We start from the raw sequence: 17,942 nt of genomic DNA, 5'->3' as shown, positions 1-17,942 counted from the left end.
AGTCCATGTGAGCAGAAGGCAAGAGGGTCAGGGTAAGTAATAAGAGACGTGACAGTGAAAGAAAAACTGGAGGAGTAAAACGAAGAGGCTATTTACCAATGAATGCAGATAGCTACTGAATACTGAAAAAGACAAGAAAACAGATTATTCTCTCAAGGCCTCTAGAAAGAACTAGCCCCACAAAATTGTTAACTTTAGCCAGGTGAGAATGAATTTGGACTTCCATCCTTCCAGAATTGCAAGCAATAAATTTGTGTTGTCTTAAACCACTATTCTTTTGGTAATTTGTTACAGCAGCCAAACAAAAACAACAAAACAAAACAAAAAAAGGATAAAACACTAAAACTAATTCTAATACACATACTTTAAAATTATGTATTATATTTATCTCTGTCATCATTAGGTGTCTTAATGACAGATATCATGTATTTATCTCAGTATCCCTGCACTTAACAAGACAGCCAGCATAGAGCTGTGATTAAAATGTGCTGAAAGAATGAGTGAGTGGGTGAGTGAATGAATAGTGTTCAGATGTTTAAATTAATGCATTAATAAATAGAATTCCATAGACATGTTTTCTGCTTTCTAAGAGACTTTGGACTTTCTAAATAATTCCAACAATAGCCAATGATTGTACATCAACTCTGCATATTTGATTTATAGTGAAAATATGCTAACCCACTTGAGTTTCCTGAAGTTGCTAATGCTTGAAATTCAAGATATGAATTAGGACTATAATCATAAACTCTAGAGTGTTCCTACTTTGATATGATCAGAATAATGTTCAGATTATTTAATTGTGCTCTCTGAAAATACAAGCAAAGTGTGGAGTACAGGATGTTTATTAGGACTCACTACATGTGAAGAGAGATGTCAGTATCAGACTAAGGAAGAAGTCAAACCAAGATGCAGGTCTGACAGAACATCAGAAAAGCTAGCAAGGAGTTATGGAGTATTGCCTGTGGAAGTGACACTCTTAAGGTCAAAATGGCAAGGGCCTTTTGTACTCTGTCTCATTCATTCACCGAATGGAGCTGCCCTGACCCGTGTATGACCTCTAATAGGTTGTCTGTGGTTGAGGCACACCCTGCAGGAGTTTCAAGCTGGTTTGTAAGTCCTTCCTTGAAGGACTGAGCAGCATATCTTTGTATCGATAATTAAACCCATATCCTGAAAGTTTCCATCATCCCAGGTCATTAAGAACGACTAGAATTCCAGACACATCTTCATTTTTCTTTTTCACCATGAATAAATGCTATATTTAAACTGAAATATATAAATGCTTTATTTGTTTGGAAATATATTCAACTCAATATTTTATTGAAAAATAGAAAATTGGGTATAATATCAAGAACTGGTGGATAGATTGGAGTACTTACCAGAATTACTGGAAATTATGACATTTGACTAAGCCTATGGAATTAAAGAAAGATATGTCTCTGATAGAATGAAAGGAATATATGTGTTTAGACACATGGTAATATAACATGTTATAAAGCAAGCTTGTCATTTCCCATGCTTCCTACTTCTAAAGTAAACACATGTTACAGACTTCATGTAATTTTTCATAATACAAATAAACATGGGTACATGTAATTATATAATCTTCAAACTATGTTCAGTAAATAAAAGCCTAGAAGTTTTAATTAATTTAGTAAAGAAAAAAATGAAATAAACATTATTAAGTGAAAAAGATAATTAAACAAAGTCATTTTGATATTTGATTATGACAAAATATAAACAAATTTATATTAAGTAACTCATTGTAAACAAATAAAAGAGATGATGATTTTCCAAATAGTTGCTAAAATGTAAAAGTTTCAAATTACAAGAACATAAAGACCTGACTGCAAGTCTACTGAGGTAATAGTTGTTTAGATTGAGGGACTGAATACAGAAGTTTTAAAAAGTCAAAATAGAAAAAAAAAAAAACAGAACCAAGAAAGCATAGTTTAGATAGGTTTTGTAAACATATTACTGCTGTCAATTAAGCTATTACTTTAAAAGTGGCTATAATTATATATATTTAAAACCTGTCAATTTTCGGTATAGTATACAAAATTTAACAATAACATATTTTCAAAAGGGCTGTGAAAAACAGGAAAGATCTCATTGTTAAGCAGCAGTCATTTTCAGCTCAGTGTCTCACAGAGTTTCTGTTACCTAGTAGCCATTAGTTATTAGTTATTTGGTGAGTTTATTCTACCCCTATCCCCAACATACTCTTCAGCTTAAATTATAATAATTTGGACACTGAAGAATCTTTATAGTAGTGACTATTGGATAGCAGATTGATTTTTTTGGCTCCAAATGTTCACTCATACCCCTATGTAATATAGTACATTTGAAATGCTATCTTGACCCAGTTTTGTGGTTTTGACTAGAGCCTGGTCAGTTCCCGCTTTCGAACAGCTAAGTGTTTGCCTTATTGTATTTTCACACTTGAGCCCAGTAAGCACCTACCTAAATCATCCTCGGGCCAGCTATCAGACAATTAGAGAAAGCCTTTATGTTCCTGAGCCAATGAAATTATGCAAATTGGCCAATCCTACTCATTCTTGTGCTAGTCTCCGTTAGAGAGGAATATGCTGGCCACATACTGGTATCTCCTGGAAATAGAGTCTTTTATAGACCTTAAGTTTGTGACTCTTTATATCAAGCTGCCAATTATGTTTTGAGTCACAGAAGCAGTACCAGACAAGCTGGGCACAACTACAAAGGACTTCTCGATGTAGAATGGGGTAAATCTCAGCCCTCTGGCATATTCCACTTGCAAGAGTGGATGGCCTCTAATGTCCTCAATCACTTGCCAGATGCCATGGTGTTGGAGGTTACCCCTTTTCCAAGCCCTTTGGATATCTGGGAACCGCTTGTGATTAACTGAGTGAACAGCAGTGGGAGTTTGTAGAGTGTACAATAGTACTGGCACTGTCATACATTATGGAGTACAGGGAAATATTGCTGCTTTCCAATTTTTACCCAGAATGTTCCAGATAAAGAATGAAACCCAAGGGTCTGGTCGCTTGGTCAAACTAGGTAGTCATCTTAACACCTTAGATCTTAGATATCTTATGTCATCTTAACATCTTAGATACCATGGTCAGCAAATGGCTCCATCTCCACATTTTTGCAAGCTTTTGAACCATTGCCTGAGAATTGTCCCCTTCAGAGTAAAGAACTTTGAAAATCTCTTGCTTCACAAGTATCCAAAATATAAATCAAGGTTACACATGTTGCTGTTTATACTAAGGCCATAATATGGTGTCTTCCTGGGATGCTTCTTATTCCATTTGAAGTGTCAGACATTACTAATAGTGACTAAGTCACACATTTCGCATCCAAGAATGCACAATAGTGGGCTCTTACAAAAGGCATTCAATGGAACTTTTCTCTCTGAGATAGGTCCCAAACAGTTAATTTAATTGGGAGACTTAATTGGACCTATCAAAGAACCCCTATATAAGTTACAAAATGACAAATGAATTCCTAAATGCATCTGTGTCTTGCCCCAGAATTTAATTTTTTAATTCAAGGCCCAACATATGTAACACTAATTTTAAATATTGTTCCCAATTCCCTTTGCTATTTTGAAAGTTAGATACCTCTGGCCTCCATGTGTACTCATGGCTCTCTGTAAAAACATACACTCCTAAACTCCTATGTCTTAAGGAAGTACTCGTAGCAGTTACTACCATCTGTGCCTTTCTAAACATTAATGAAGATTATTACTTTCCCCAGAAAGGAAACTACCTCATATCAGTCCACCCATTGAATCCCTTGGGGAGTGAGCCTTCCATTTCCCAGTGCCCTCTCCTACTCTTCCCACTTCAACTCACCATCACGACCTCCCACTCTGCATTTCTGAACATGACCACAACCACCTCTTCCCTTGGTTTCAAACAAATATCACTAACCTTTACATATGCTTTACTAACTGTATACCCTCTACAAGGTAACTACTGGAACTACACCTTGACCCAAGGTATTATTATGATAAAACCACATAATTGATACTTTTAAAACATTTTACAACTCCCCCAAGATATTATTAGGGCCCCCAGAAATCCCAGCTCTGTTTTCTTAGTAATGCCATAAAATGGAGACCTTGGTGATGGACTGGCCTACAAGGACTCTTCATTCTTCTACATGTTTTCCCCCTATTTACTCCCATAATAAAATGTTTTCTATGCTCTTTTGGACAATTTATACTCTACTTGGTGAAAGTCTTTACTCCTACTTGGCCATTGAAATACGCCAAGTAATCAAGCTCAAAACTGATGTCAAGACTTTAAGGGATAGATTGTAACACAGTTTTTGCTGTTGTTTAATCACTGTCTGGAACCAGGTTAGAGGCCCTGGCTAGAGGGTAGTAACTTCCCCTTCTTGGCAGCTGATTAAGTCCACTCCCCAAGCCAACCACTGCCTTTATTGAGCTTTCAAACTCTTGGCCACTATGTAGACCCCTCAATAGCCCCAGGGCCAGGTATCAGGCAAATAGACACACTCCCTAAGCCCTCCAGCCTGAGAAATTGTCCAAGTTAGCCAATACACAAGCATCCTGGGAAAGTAGCTGAATCCACTATACTTGTTATACATAAATTGCCCCGCCATAGCTTCAACTTGCTGTTACCCTTTCTCTGGATGCAGCTCGCTAGGTGGCCCTGCCTGGAAAATTTGGAGTTGTAAGTAACAAGAATCTGTCTTTCATCTATTAGAGTGTTTTTATGATTTGTTGTTTTTATCAAAAAGATCTTTAAACCTTAAACAAACACCATATGCATGCACTTGAACTTCCTCCCACTAAAGTTGGAGTACATGTTCCTGTCCCTTTACTTCACTGTTGTTCGATTTGATTTCTTTTTAAACAAAAAATATTGCTGGAAGTGAAAGTGCACCAGTTTTTAGCCTAAACCTTCAAAGACATCTCATTCTTCCCTCTTGCTCTGTTATCGTTGTGAGAAAAGATACTTTGGGGTAGCTGTTATCCCTTCAGGAATAATGAACTTAGGTGAAGCCAAGCTTCCCTAACCAAGCTCAGGTGTACTCAGACTGGATAGTAGAGCCTTCCAGTGGAATTGTGGAACCATTCCAAGAGTGGGATTTGAATGAGCTGTCCCAGTTGACCATGAGTGGATCAAAAGCAAATGTTTATTTTGTATGCCAATGAAATTTTGTGCCTCTGAAATTTTGTGTTTTTGGCAATAGTTGACAGCTACAATATGCACACATGTTTGACTAACTCCTCTAATTATGTTTGAAAAAAAGGATGGCCTGCAACTTTTGAAATCTGCTTTAGTATCAGGCAGCTATAAAAGAACAACACACTAAAGAGATCTATCTTCTCTTTATTCCTTTCTGTAGATTGAAAATATTATGCAGCAGCAAGATGGGATGTCAGGAATGACAATAGATCATTTTCTTTCAACAGTGAATCTACATGCACAAATACCTGAAATAGTACTTCTAATTTGGCAAAGACTCCTCCTTAGTAGTGGTGACAGGTAGCCATGCCTGTTAGTTTATTGAAAATAAGCATGCAAGCTCTCCATTTCAAATGAGTGAGGACACCACTCCTCACACTAATGAGTGAAGAGTTATTGGTCATTATCCATTAGGTTTCAATTATTCTAAGGTGGAACATCAGAAGCAACTAGAATGGACAGGATTAGATCGTGGATATCACATAGGGATAATCACGTGTCTCTTATCATCGAGTTCCAGTGAAAGCCACGCCATTGACAAGCAGAGCCCCTCAGCAGGTGCCAGGGTAGAGTCATTTCCAGGTGTTGTTAGGAGCACCTCTTCAGAAGAAATCTGTTACTAGAGGTTGATATATTATCTTGTTTGAAAGTGGTATATTTAATTTCTGAATTAAAAAGTAAGGCCAGGCTGGGTGCAGTGGCTCATGCCTGTAATCCCAGCACTTGGAGGCTGAGGCAGGAGGATTGCTTCAGCTAAGGGGTTTAAGATCAGCCTGATCAATGTAGTGAGAACTTGCCTCTTACTAAAAATCAAACAAATAAAAAAAAATCAGCAGGGGGTGGTGGTGTGTGTCTATGGTTCCATGTGCCAGCTACTCTGAGGCCAAAGCAGGAGGATCACTGGAACCCAGGAATTGGAGACTACAGTGAGCTATGATCGTGCCACTGGACGCCATCTTGGCTGACAGCAAGACCCAGAGATCCTGTCTCAAAAGTAAATAAATAAAAATAAAAAATAAATGAGGACAGAGATTCGAAACTGGAGGCAATTCATGTGATCAATGAGTAAAATAATGCATTGCATTTCTCTGATTTGCTCAGTATGGTCATATGATAAGTTTAGGGAAATAAACTATTGTTTATACTGTAAGGATAATTTTAAGATACATAAAATAAATTATTTACACAACATTCATAAGGAAAACAATATTTAGGATTGAGACATCTCATTAATATCCTGAAAAAATATTTAAAAGTCTTGATACTGAAATTATTTTGAGGAATGAAAATATATCAAAGTGTCAGCATATACAAAGACTGAATGAAACTATAAAATACTTGTTAGTTTTAAATTTCTTCGACCTTGTACTTGTTGAAAGTACACAAGCAGAAATTTTGTGAATAGTTAAATGCTAAGTATTATGGGGAAACAAGGCAATGGAAGACCACTCTTCTCACAAGGAATTTATATTATAATGATTAAACAAGTCAACAATATAAGAATACTCCTAAGGCAAAAAAGTTTCATTCAATATTTATTATAATTGAAATATATCTTTACTGTATGGATAAAGTTCCTGTCATACAGAAAGTTTCAATGCTTTATTGAGGCTACACAGCTAAACGGAAGTAGAGTCCTAAGTAGAACCCAGGTCTCTGGACATGAAGTTCAGGGATAATTTTTTATTCATGGATCTGTACGTCAAAGTAAATAGGGTGGTAATGATGTTTTATTAATCATGGTAGAGATTCAAAAATGAGAAAAAAAATTTGGTTTCAGTATCCCCGAAAGTTTTCTGGAAGTTGTACAACCGAAGATAGGTCTTGAAGCATGGTTGAATATAGAGACAGAGGGCTTGGAGAGGTGAAATAGGCTAAGATAAGCAAAAAATTAAATTTTGGGTTTGAATACCAGTGATTACAGAGTTAGCATGACTCAAGTGTTAATATAAATAAGTAAAGTATGGAAACTAAGTTGCAAAGACTGTGCATTATAAAGAAAACAAACTTCACATAATAAATTACAAAGGGGATTTTGGAAGAGAGAAGTGTACTAGTGTTCTACCCCATAACTATAGTTTTGAAAAACAGTTTAACAATGTTATGCAAAAATAATAAAAAGCAAATATATGAACAGGTGATTGCAGTTTTGATGTGAGAACTGACATATTTATTGTTGGTTGGGAGAAAATAAAAGGGATATTTATTTATGTGTGTGTGTGTGTGTATATATATATATATATATATATATATATATATATATATATGTGATATGATAGACTCACAGGATTTCATACTTAAGAACATTTACTTCAACTAACTAAACATTGCCTAAGTCTCTTCTACAATACAGATCTAGTATTTGGTTTTCTGGTCCATGTTTGAAAACTCCAAGATCACTACATTAATATATTCTTCCAGTAGTCAACTCAGTTTTTGAATATTTCTGGCTCTTGATAAAAGTTTTCCTTATTTGGGTCTAAAATTGTAGTTCAGTGCTTAGAGTGGTTTATAATTTTCTTTTTCAACGGTATACTTATATTTTCTTCAACCATACATTTTATACTAATAATATTGAGCCTCTAAATGAATAATCTTATATTCCTGTGTTTTGAAAGTAGAGTGTCCATACACAAACACAAGACCTCAGGTGTAACATATTCAGTCTATAGTAGAACAGAATTATCTTCCTCAGTATTCTAAACACTCAGTTTCCATTTGTATAACATACATTTTTTTCTTGGACAAAATATCATATTGTCTTAAACTGAATATGAGATCTCAGGTTCAATTCTTCTCCACAATGCTATTGTTAAAAAATCCTTTATTTACACCAGAAATTGGTATTTTGTAACCAAGTACAAAACTTACTCTTGTTAAATGTGCATTTGCTATTTAAATATCTGCAAACTGCTTGTTCATTTTTAAATTTGAATTTAGTTATAAAATGTAAAAATTACAGTTTTATAGCATCTACAAAGTTAATAGGCATACCGTCTAAATTTTTGTCAAAATACTGAAAAATATTGAGTAAGAGAAGAGTAAAAGAATCACACTGAATTGGAAGTAATAAATGACCAATTGGATTAAAGTCTGGCTATTGCTAAGAAACAAGGAAATAATAAGCATGTAGCTTAATAAATGGAAGGAAAGAACAGCAAAAGTTCCTAGACAATAAGGAGAATAAAAAGCAAAATAACCACTTTTATTTAATTATTATACTTAAAATCAGTGCTACCGTTCCAAGTCTTTGCCACATACATTCACAAGTAAATATGTTCCATATGCCACACTGTAGAGTTCATAGTTTTTCTCTTTCCACTTAGGAGTTCTTCAGGGGTAGAGGATGTGAACCATATATTGTTGATAACTCTATAGTTCCCAGCAGAAGATTGAATATATAACATTATCATTGTAATCACATTTTGATTAACTTAACAAAACATCTCTTTAAGCTTCGTGGTCAAAATGATGTTCATGTCAATTAAGGCCTTTTTAAATTTTGGGAAAATATTTCTGCATTCATTTTAAAAAGTAGATGTATAAAGAACATAATGACATTAAACATTAAAACATATTTAGGCTGGTTTCAAACAGAATTCCATATAGAACATGAAACACAATGACTCTATTAAATGAGGCAGAATATCAAGTCACAGCTTCCTAAGTTATTAGAAGCTGTGTGGATCCTCTCTCAGCTGGAAGTGACTAACTCTAGGTGTCATAGCATCCTGCTGACAGCTTAGCTCTTTTATGACAGTCGTGATTAAACATTATCCATAAATTTTTTTCATTTCATCAAATTGAATCATAATTTTCAAGGCAAATAAAAGATTCATTTTTCACAAATATTCATAGAGCTGTCCTCAAATGATACTGTGAGATTCAACTTCTTCCAAACCCAACTTATAGAGAATGAATTTTAAAATCTCAATATAATGTGTCAAAAGTGAAAATTAACTCCATATTCATCTTCTACTCAATGATAGGGAAAATTTTCTGTGGCTGTCCTCTTGTCAGATTTTCTATTTCAGATACGCATATAATAAAATACAAGTGTTTTAAAAAATGTGATATCCTTTAAGAATGTAATTCTTTCTACATCTGAGGTGAAGTAAAGGTAACAAAGGAGCCTCATAGCTTCCCATGTCATGTCAGAAGATATTGACTTCCGGTTTTTTCTTTGTCTTGTTTTGTTTTCTTCCCAATGAAATAAGGTAATAGGAATCATGAAAACCTTAAACTATAAATCGACAGGAGTCGATATAAAAGTTGTGTGTGTAAAAAAACTGAGAATTTCTAGTCTTTTTCGGCTGATAAATTATTTGAATTTTCCTTTGAAACTTCCTAAGGAACAAGTTTAATGAGGCAAAGTTATCTTGTTAGTTCTTGTCAATTCTACTTCTGAAAGATCAGAGTAGTATTGAGAGAGGCCACCTCTGGGCCAGAGGCTAGAATTTTGATGCATTTATTTTGTGTTACAGCTTTTTCACTGAGCACCTGTTATATAACATACAGGGCATTGGGTGTTACCTGGTGACAGGGAATGAGAAAAACATTGTTTATTTGCTAATTAATGCAACAAAGATTGGTCAAAGCAGGCTCTTCTACAGGTGCTGGGGATAATGCTTTAAACAAAGCAGACAACCTCTTGTGTGTTTTATATTTTAGTGGAGGAGGAAAAGACTGAAAAAAAGCATTATATTATAATGTATAATGTTGCACAGAGAATAGTACTATGAACAAAATTGAAACAGGGAAAGGAGATAGAGTTAATTTGTTCTTTCTTTTACCAAACATTTATTGAATGCATACAGCATTATATGCCAGGTCCTTTTAGGCAAGAAAGACCTATCAGTTAATAAAACATTGAAAAAGTAACCCTCATAGAGCTTACATTATATTTTAAAGGGAAAAGCAATAAATCTTTTAAGTAAACATATGATATACAATCATAGAAGACAAAATGTGCAACAGGAAGTTCCTCATGTGCAACATCAAAGAAGGAAAGAAATTGATCTGATTAACAGAAGAGACAGCCCAAAATGTTGGTGCAAGCTTGCAGTTCACCACTACCACATTTCAGCCCCAGTCAGCGTTGGCCTTAGAGACAGCAACAAAGGGAACTTCTCCTGGTGAACAGAGCTTTGAGCAGTCAACTCAGTCATTCATTTTGCATGAAATGAGAGATGACGCAAGGTACAGATAATATATTGATTCCTGGGTTGTGGCAGTGGCATGACTCAATGGTCAACGTCCTCAAATGAAAGACTAATAAGTCAGGGCTAAAGAACTCTGGGAAGGAAGTATATGGAAGATCCTACAGGAGTGGGCACAACACATGCACATATGTGTAACTAATATTAATTTCTTCCAGAGAGAACCCATTTCCAGGGAGCATCTCTTCAACAAGGTAAACAGGATGACTATTGCAATGCTTGCACAATGAGCACATGAACAGTGTGGTCATAGCAGAAGGATTAAGGCTATGCATGAGGGTGATAAGATGTATTCATCTTCACTAAGACTGATCCATTGCTACCGTTGCTGAATGTCCAGCCTGAGAGCAATGCATATCATTGCAGAGTCACTACTTTTCGGGAGTTTAAGCAGCCACTTGGTGACAGATCAATGAAATAAGACCCCTTCCACCAGAAATGGGATAATGATTGTCCTTTTCAGTAAAAATGCACATTCTGGACATGAGTTTGCCTTTTTTGCACAGTTCTTCAATCAACACCATCATTTAAGGGCTTAAAAAAATGCCTGACATCTCAACAGAGCATTTCATGTGGCATTGCTTTAAAACAAGGAGCCTACTTTATTACAAAAGAGGTATGATGACTAACAGATAATCACAGGACTTGTGGGGCTTACTACTTGTATTCTATCATACTGACAGAATAAAGACTCAGTTAAGGAGCCAGCTCAGAGAAAAATCCCAGGGTGTTGTCTTCTAGTATACACTATATGTACTGAAGCTTAGGTCTGGGAGGCAAGGAGTAGAAGTGGGATCCCCTGCTTGCCATTATTCCTAGTTATTTTTAGCATATTCCCATGCTCAAAATCTGGTGCTTTCCATCCCGCCTTAGATGGAAAGATGTTTAGAGATGTTATTTTCCAAGTGGAGAAGAAATGTATGAAGTACCTTGAACTCCTAATCCTGGTGCCGCTGGAATGTACTAGTGGAAGTCATCAATCTTGATAATCATGAGAAGATATAGTTGCTACTACACAGTGAGGGCAAAAAGAAATATGTCTGGAACCCAGTAGATTCACTGGGATATGTCTTGATGCTTTTTATCCAGTGATAGTCAAAAATGTTAATTGCATAGAACACATGTCCAGAAGCGCTCAAAGTAACTTAGGAATAATAACCCCTAAATCCAAGGTCTGGATCACCCCATTCAGTAAGAACCAAAACTATAGCTGAAGGTGGCCAGCTGTAACTTCATTGGATAACATCATATAAAGTTGTCTGTTTGTTGCTTGTTTAAGGATGCAGCAGTTCACAATAATACTTAAAGACTGAATTTTTATGCTTCTTCTCAGGGAAGAATTGAAGGTGAGGATTGAATATCGTAGTACAGTGTGAGCAGATCTGACCTGCACAATGAATGGATTGTACCAAATTCAGATTATGCATGACCCATCTCTGCACACTTGCTTTGCTTTCTAAATGGGGTGGCACCCAATGGCTGGTAATATTCCCATCCTGTGCCCACTCTCATTTCAACAGACTGAAAACCTTGCTGGATATGTCCTATGGGTGCCTTACTTCAACCTACATTGGAAGTCCTTCCTTTTCTTTCCCTGGGTTCCTGATTACTGCTGAAGTATAAGATACTACAGGAATTAATGCTGTGCGGGATGAACACTGAAGGCATGAGACACACTAGACATGTTTTCTTTCTCCCTGCTTCCCCCAGGGTAAACAGTCAGAGAAGCAACCCCTTGGAAGATTGCTCACTAGACAGAGAAATTGTTTGTCTCAAAGTTCTGACCTGTTTAATAATGCCACTCCTTATATTTGTTTTGCCTCCTTCCCCTACTAACTTCTCATCCTCTTCCCAACCTCAAGAATTTATTGGGTTGCACAATCAATAACACAGTTACTATAAAAATTTTGCCTAGGGTTTGTATTTTAGGGCAACAGTCCCCAACCTTTTTGGCACAAGGAACCAGTTTTGTGGAAAACGATTTTTCCGTGGACAGGGTAGGGGGATGGTTTCAGGATGAAACTGTTCCACCTCAGAGCATCAGGCATTAGATTCTCATAAGGAATGTGTAACTTAGATCTCTCACATGCACAGTTCACAGTAGGGTTCACACTCACAAAAATCTAATGTCACCGCTGATCTGACAGGAGGTGGAGCTCAGATGGTAATTCTTGCTCACCTGCTGTTCACCTCCCGCTGTGCAGCCTGGTTCCTAATATGCCAGAGACCAGAACCTCTCCATGGCCTGGGGGGTTTGGGAACCCTTGTTTTAGGGAACACTAAGACAACGGGTTAAAAAAGGAAACAGTTGCCCATATTCAGAATCACCTATGGGGACCCTGTGATATTACTATGAGAAAATTAGAAGACACATATGTACTGAAAAACAACAACAACAACAACAACAACAACAAAAAACCAGTATCTGTTTCCAAAGTTTTAAGCAGACTGTGCCTGCAAGCCCTGATTTAACACATATATCTTCAGAAAATTCATTCTATATCACTCTGTGCAACATGACTTTTCAAATAAAAATCATTGTTCTAAATTAAATAGACTCATTTTTGCTTCAAAGTTTTCTTGTTCATGTGTGAAAATTGAAGATACTGCTGTTAATGTGTTGGTTCTGCTAGCAAAAAAAAATTTCTCAACCAGTTAAGTAATTTCAGTTTATTACTTGCATGCTTTATTAATTGTGTACATCAATAAATTTTAACAAATAAAACTCATGGAAGTTTATTCTGTAAAAGGTGAAACATTTAATGTGATTGTGAATGTTATTGAAAATTCAGTTTAAAAGTTTTAACACAAAATTATTTCTTTTTGTGTTAATAATTCAAATGAAAATTTTGGTATAGCATTCACTGTGGTAATAAAACTATAGTAACTAAATTACTAGGCTGTGCCAGGCGTGGTGGCTCACACCTGTAATTTCAGCACGGTGGGAGACCAAGCAGGAGGATCACGACGCCAGGAGTTTGAGACTAATCCTGGCCACCATGGTGAAACCCTGTCTCTACTAAAAATACTAAAAATTAGCTGGGCGTGGTGGTGGGCACCTGTAATCCCAGCTACTTGGGAGGCTGAGGCAGGAGAATCGTTTGGACCTGGGAGGTGGAGGTTGCAGTGTGCCGTGATTGCATCGCACTCCAGCCTGGGAGACAGGGCAAGACTCCATCTCGAAAAGGAAGGAAGAAAGGAAAGAAGGAAGGAAGGAAGGAAGGAAGGAAGGAAGGAAGGAAGGAAGGAAGGAAGGAAGGAAGGAAGGAAAGAAATCTTAATTGGTTGTGCTATACATGTAACTCAAAATTGCATCCTAAACATGCAGTTGTGAAAATGTACAAATATTTTATGTATTATTCTATATGTTTTGCTCACAGTCAAAATAACACCAAATAAGTTTTATGACAAGGCTGATGTGACATCTCTCAAAACAAAACAAAATGGACAACTAGAATGTGGGAACACAGTCTTTCTGTCTTTGTTCTCCATCATTAGCTAACATTTTAAAGTATATGGTACTTAGAAGAACTAACTTTAAGTAGCCTAAATGTAATCTACTGATACTGCATTTTTAGCAGCCTAAGTGTAGTGCACTTACTGCATTTTTAATAGTCTTATAATTTGTATTGCAGTTCTCAAAATTAATTATGTGTATTTATTCAAAACATGTAATGAATGTGCTTCACAAAACTTATCTTTAAAAATTATAAATGTAAATTAAAATCAAAACTTGAAAACAGAAACATATTAAAATTTTCTATAAACACATAGAAAAATTGAACAAATAAAATGAGGGTACAAAGAAGTGTAATATTTAATTCTGAAATTTTGCAAAGTTGGCTTTGGAATATCCCAGTCTGTGGGAAGAATTTTTTGAAGTGGCTCCAATTTTACTTGAATAATCTTATATTCTGCACCAGAATGAAATCAAACTGAAACTGACTATGATTTGATAGTGTCAAGGTTTACAAAAGTAGTCTATAGAATTTTAAATAACAAAATAGAAGACAAGTTTTGACTTCTAAAATATTTGTCAAAAATTATAATTGGAGGCAAAAGTATAGCACCTGCAAAAATATATGAGCTGAAATATTTATATATTTCAAATTGAAGAAAATAGAGTTGATAATATTATTTATTTAGCAGAAATTTCTCCAAGCTTACAAGCTACTTCATTCTCTAGAAGAAAATTATTTTCTCAAATAAAAACTTTAGGATTCACAGAGACTCAGATGAGGGTTTCAGTATTTTCAAATTTATTAACCAAAAATGTTCGTGGAAGATAATTTTTAGGCAAATTAAAAATAAATAGACATTAAAATATTTTGAACAAATACCACTGACATATATTAGAGTTGGATACTATAAAATTAATTAAAGAATCAAAAATATATTAAATAAATTACTACTTACACTATTGTAAATCTTCCAATGATAAATATAGGGAACTTTTTGGTGTTTCATGTACACTTGCTGTTTTTAGTTTTAGAAAATTGCATTTTAGAAAATAACTTTTGAATAGTACTGTTTCATAGATTTAACACTATCATAACACCAATTGTTTTTTGTCAATAGTGCCTATGTCAAAATTATATACTTTTTTTTTTTTTTTTTTGAAACGGAGTCTCGCTCTGTCGCCCAGGCTGGAGTGCAGTGGCCAGATCTCAGCTCACTGCAAGCTCCGTGCCCTGGGTTTAGGCCATTCTCCTGCCTCAGGCTCCCAAGTAGCTGGGACTACAGGCGCCTGCCACCACACCCGGCTAGTTTTTTGTATTTTTTAGTAGAGACGGGGTTTCACCATATTAGCCAGGATGGTCTCAATCTCCTGACCTCGTGATCCGCCCGTCTCGGCCTCCTAAAGTGCTGGGATTACAGACTTGAGCCACCGCGCCCGGCCTAAAATTATATACTTAATTATTTTAGCTTTCCCTGTCATTCACAAAAGTATTTTGGGGGGGCATCAAATAATATGGTCATCATAATGCTACTTCAGAAAACAAACCAACAAACATGTAAAGTATACAAATAAATGTTTGATATAAATATCAGGTGGTGAGGAAAAGGAAAAGAAAGTTTTGATCAAGACTACTCTAGATCAGGTGGTCACTGAAGCTGTTCTGGACAAAGAAACCTTTTAGCACATATATAGAAGTGATGATGGAATTGTGAATATCTATTGGAAGAGCAATCTAGACAAAGGCAAACTATGAAAAAAAGAAATACCTCAGCCAAAACCCAGTCTTATAGTAGTAAAAAGGCTAAAGAGATTGAAGGAGAGCCAGCAAGGCCTAGTGGCTGGAAATTACATGAAATTTTAGGGAGAGCCCGGACCAGATCGTAGAAAGTCTTTGTAGATTTTCAATATTTTTTTTTTTCTTACTTTCGATGTGTGACAGAGAACAGTGGAAGTTTTGTGGGGCGGAGTGACATCATCTGGTTTATGTTTAAAAACATTCTTCTAGTTGCTATGCTAAGAATAGATTGTAAGGATTGCAGCTAAAGAGGAAAGAATAAGTATACAAAGAGCAGTAGAAAAAATATTAATAATTAAGAGAGAAAAGGAACTTAGCTGATGAATATGAAGAACTGTGCTGGATATCTACAAAAATTATCTACTATTGCTAATAAATGTGTGTATATATTAGTTGATTTGCTTCAACAGTATACTGTAATTGAAAGTTTCAATTGCTTATAAGTTATTCAAGCACATATGAAGATAACATACAATTTTAACTATATTTTAACTACAGTTAAAAATAGTGCAATCTGAAACTTTCACAATTACTCTTAGGAGGATTAGTGTTCAGTACTGAAATTAATGAAATGATATTATCTCAATATGCATATTCAAATATGAATAAGTAGCTAAGCTGAACAATAGCATAAGCAAAAGATTGTGATAATAAACTCCATTATCTGAATTAACGAATGGCTCACCTCACTTGATAAGGTCACATTGAGTACCAGTGCATCTCGTAATACAATTTTATCATTCAGTTCTATGAATCTGCTTAACTATTCCTGTATATTTTACCAAGAAATAGAAATCACAAAGAGATAAAGGTAAGTTGCCTGTGGGAGCCTGAAAAAAAAACCAACCAGAATAACAAATTCTTCTTGGTTTAGAATATTCCCAAATTGTATGCTTTTTACATTTTTTCAATGATTCACCATGCAGGTATTTAAATAGTAAATAAGGCATTTAAATGTTTCTTTGATATAAATCCCTGTTTTAATCTCTAGTTAAGGTTCCTCAAATTTCTTGTCTCATACGTCTAGTGATTAACAAAATTATACACATAGTGTCATACACATAAGATCTATGAGGACCTCACTTACTGAATATTCACATGTGGTTATTGTATTACTCTCTACCTCTGTGAGTTCCCTAAAAGGGAAATTGTGTGCCCTGAAAATAAATTTATGTGTGATTTTGTCAAATCATCCTTGGAGATAGAACCTGGAAGCAAACCATATTACAATGCCAAATGTGTTTCTCATGAGGCCAAATAAATTAAATCTTCTTCAGGGAAGCCATATAAAGGCTGGATTACAACATCCATGCTCTGCATTCAGACTGAAAGCACCAAGGTTATACAAAATTGAGTGGCCCTATCAAATCATTTCATTATTCCCTGCTAATTACACTAAAACCTCTATCCTTTTCAAAGCATTTTTATTGTGTCTTCTAAATGTTAGTAGTTTAAAAATAACCTATATTCTCAGCTATTATATACATAACGAAATCTCTTACTCACCCCAATTAGAGGAAGTTACAGACACAGGTTATGGCATAGGGCAAAAAGGTGGCTGTCTAATTGAAAAAAGATGCTGTCCAGGGACCTATAAATAGCTCTTTAAAAACCTCCACCTTTGCTATCGTTTTCATTCAATTTATGACTTTTAAAACTGCAGTTCCAAAACTGGGTGCCAAAGTGCCTTGGGGCACTACCATGAATTAACAGGAGCACTGAGGGATAGTTTAAAATTTCTAGGAAAACAGAGTGACATCTATTGGGCACCATGCAAGTTACAACTATTAACGTGGGAGCTTACTATTTAGTACATGAAGCTATTAGCTTTGTGCTTTGTTTTTATTTAACTTAGGTGTTTCGTGGAAAAAAAAAAAAAAAAAAAAAACCTGAGACACTAAAGTTGTCATGACCTCAGAGGCTTTTAGAACCACTGTTTTATACATAATTTCAGTACAATGTGCAGTGAAGCCTCAAACTTCATAGTGAAGCATGCCAAGATCAATTTTTAAAGAAAGCATATATAATTTTAGAAATTATTTATTCCGTAGATAACTGCAATTTATTACTAAAAAATGATAAAATGACTTAATGTACATATGCCAAAAAAATAGAAGAAAGTATAGAGATGTATCTTTATGATATCTATGTAAAGGAAAATTTTATAAAGAGGTTACTAAAGATGCTGACTATAAAATTTAAAAGTGTTAACTTCAACACAATAAAATGTAACACTTTCATCCATCATAAGACGTAAAGTAGAAAAT

The 17,942-nt window shown here is 35.3% G+C and overlaps 1 long non-coding RNA gene across 1 annotated transcript in view; it reads right to left on the bottom strand.

The window, feature by feature from the left end:
- Nucleotides 1-17,365, bottom strand: part of LOC111546233 — a 27,304-nt gene extending 9,939 nt beyond the window's left edge. Inside the window, exons 1-3 of the long non-coding RNA XR_003307167.1 lie at nt 17,182-17,365; nt 16,361-16,444; nt 13,480-13,598 (exon numbers count right to left, since the gene is read on the bottom strand). This is a non-coding gene — a long non-coding RNA (uncharacterized LOC111546233). The remainder of the gene's footprint in view (nt 1-13,479; nt 13,599-16,360; nt 16,445-17,181) is intronic.
- Between the last annotated feature and the right edge of the window lie 577 nt (nt 17,366-17,942).

This window comes from Piliocolobus tephrosceles, chromosome 11 (genome assembly GCF_002776525.5).
Source record: "Piliocolobus tephrosceles isolate RC106 chromosome 11, ASM277652v3, whole genome shotgun sequence".
Taxonomy (NCBI): Eukaryota; Metazoa; Chordata; class Mammalia; order Primates; family Cercopithecidae; genus Piliocolobus; species Piliocolobus tephrosceles.
The sequence above is the reverse complement of the archived record's forward strand: the minus strand, read 5'-3'. Positions and strand labels throughout refer to the sequence as shown.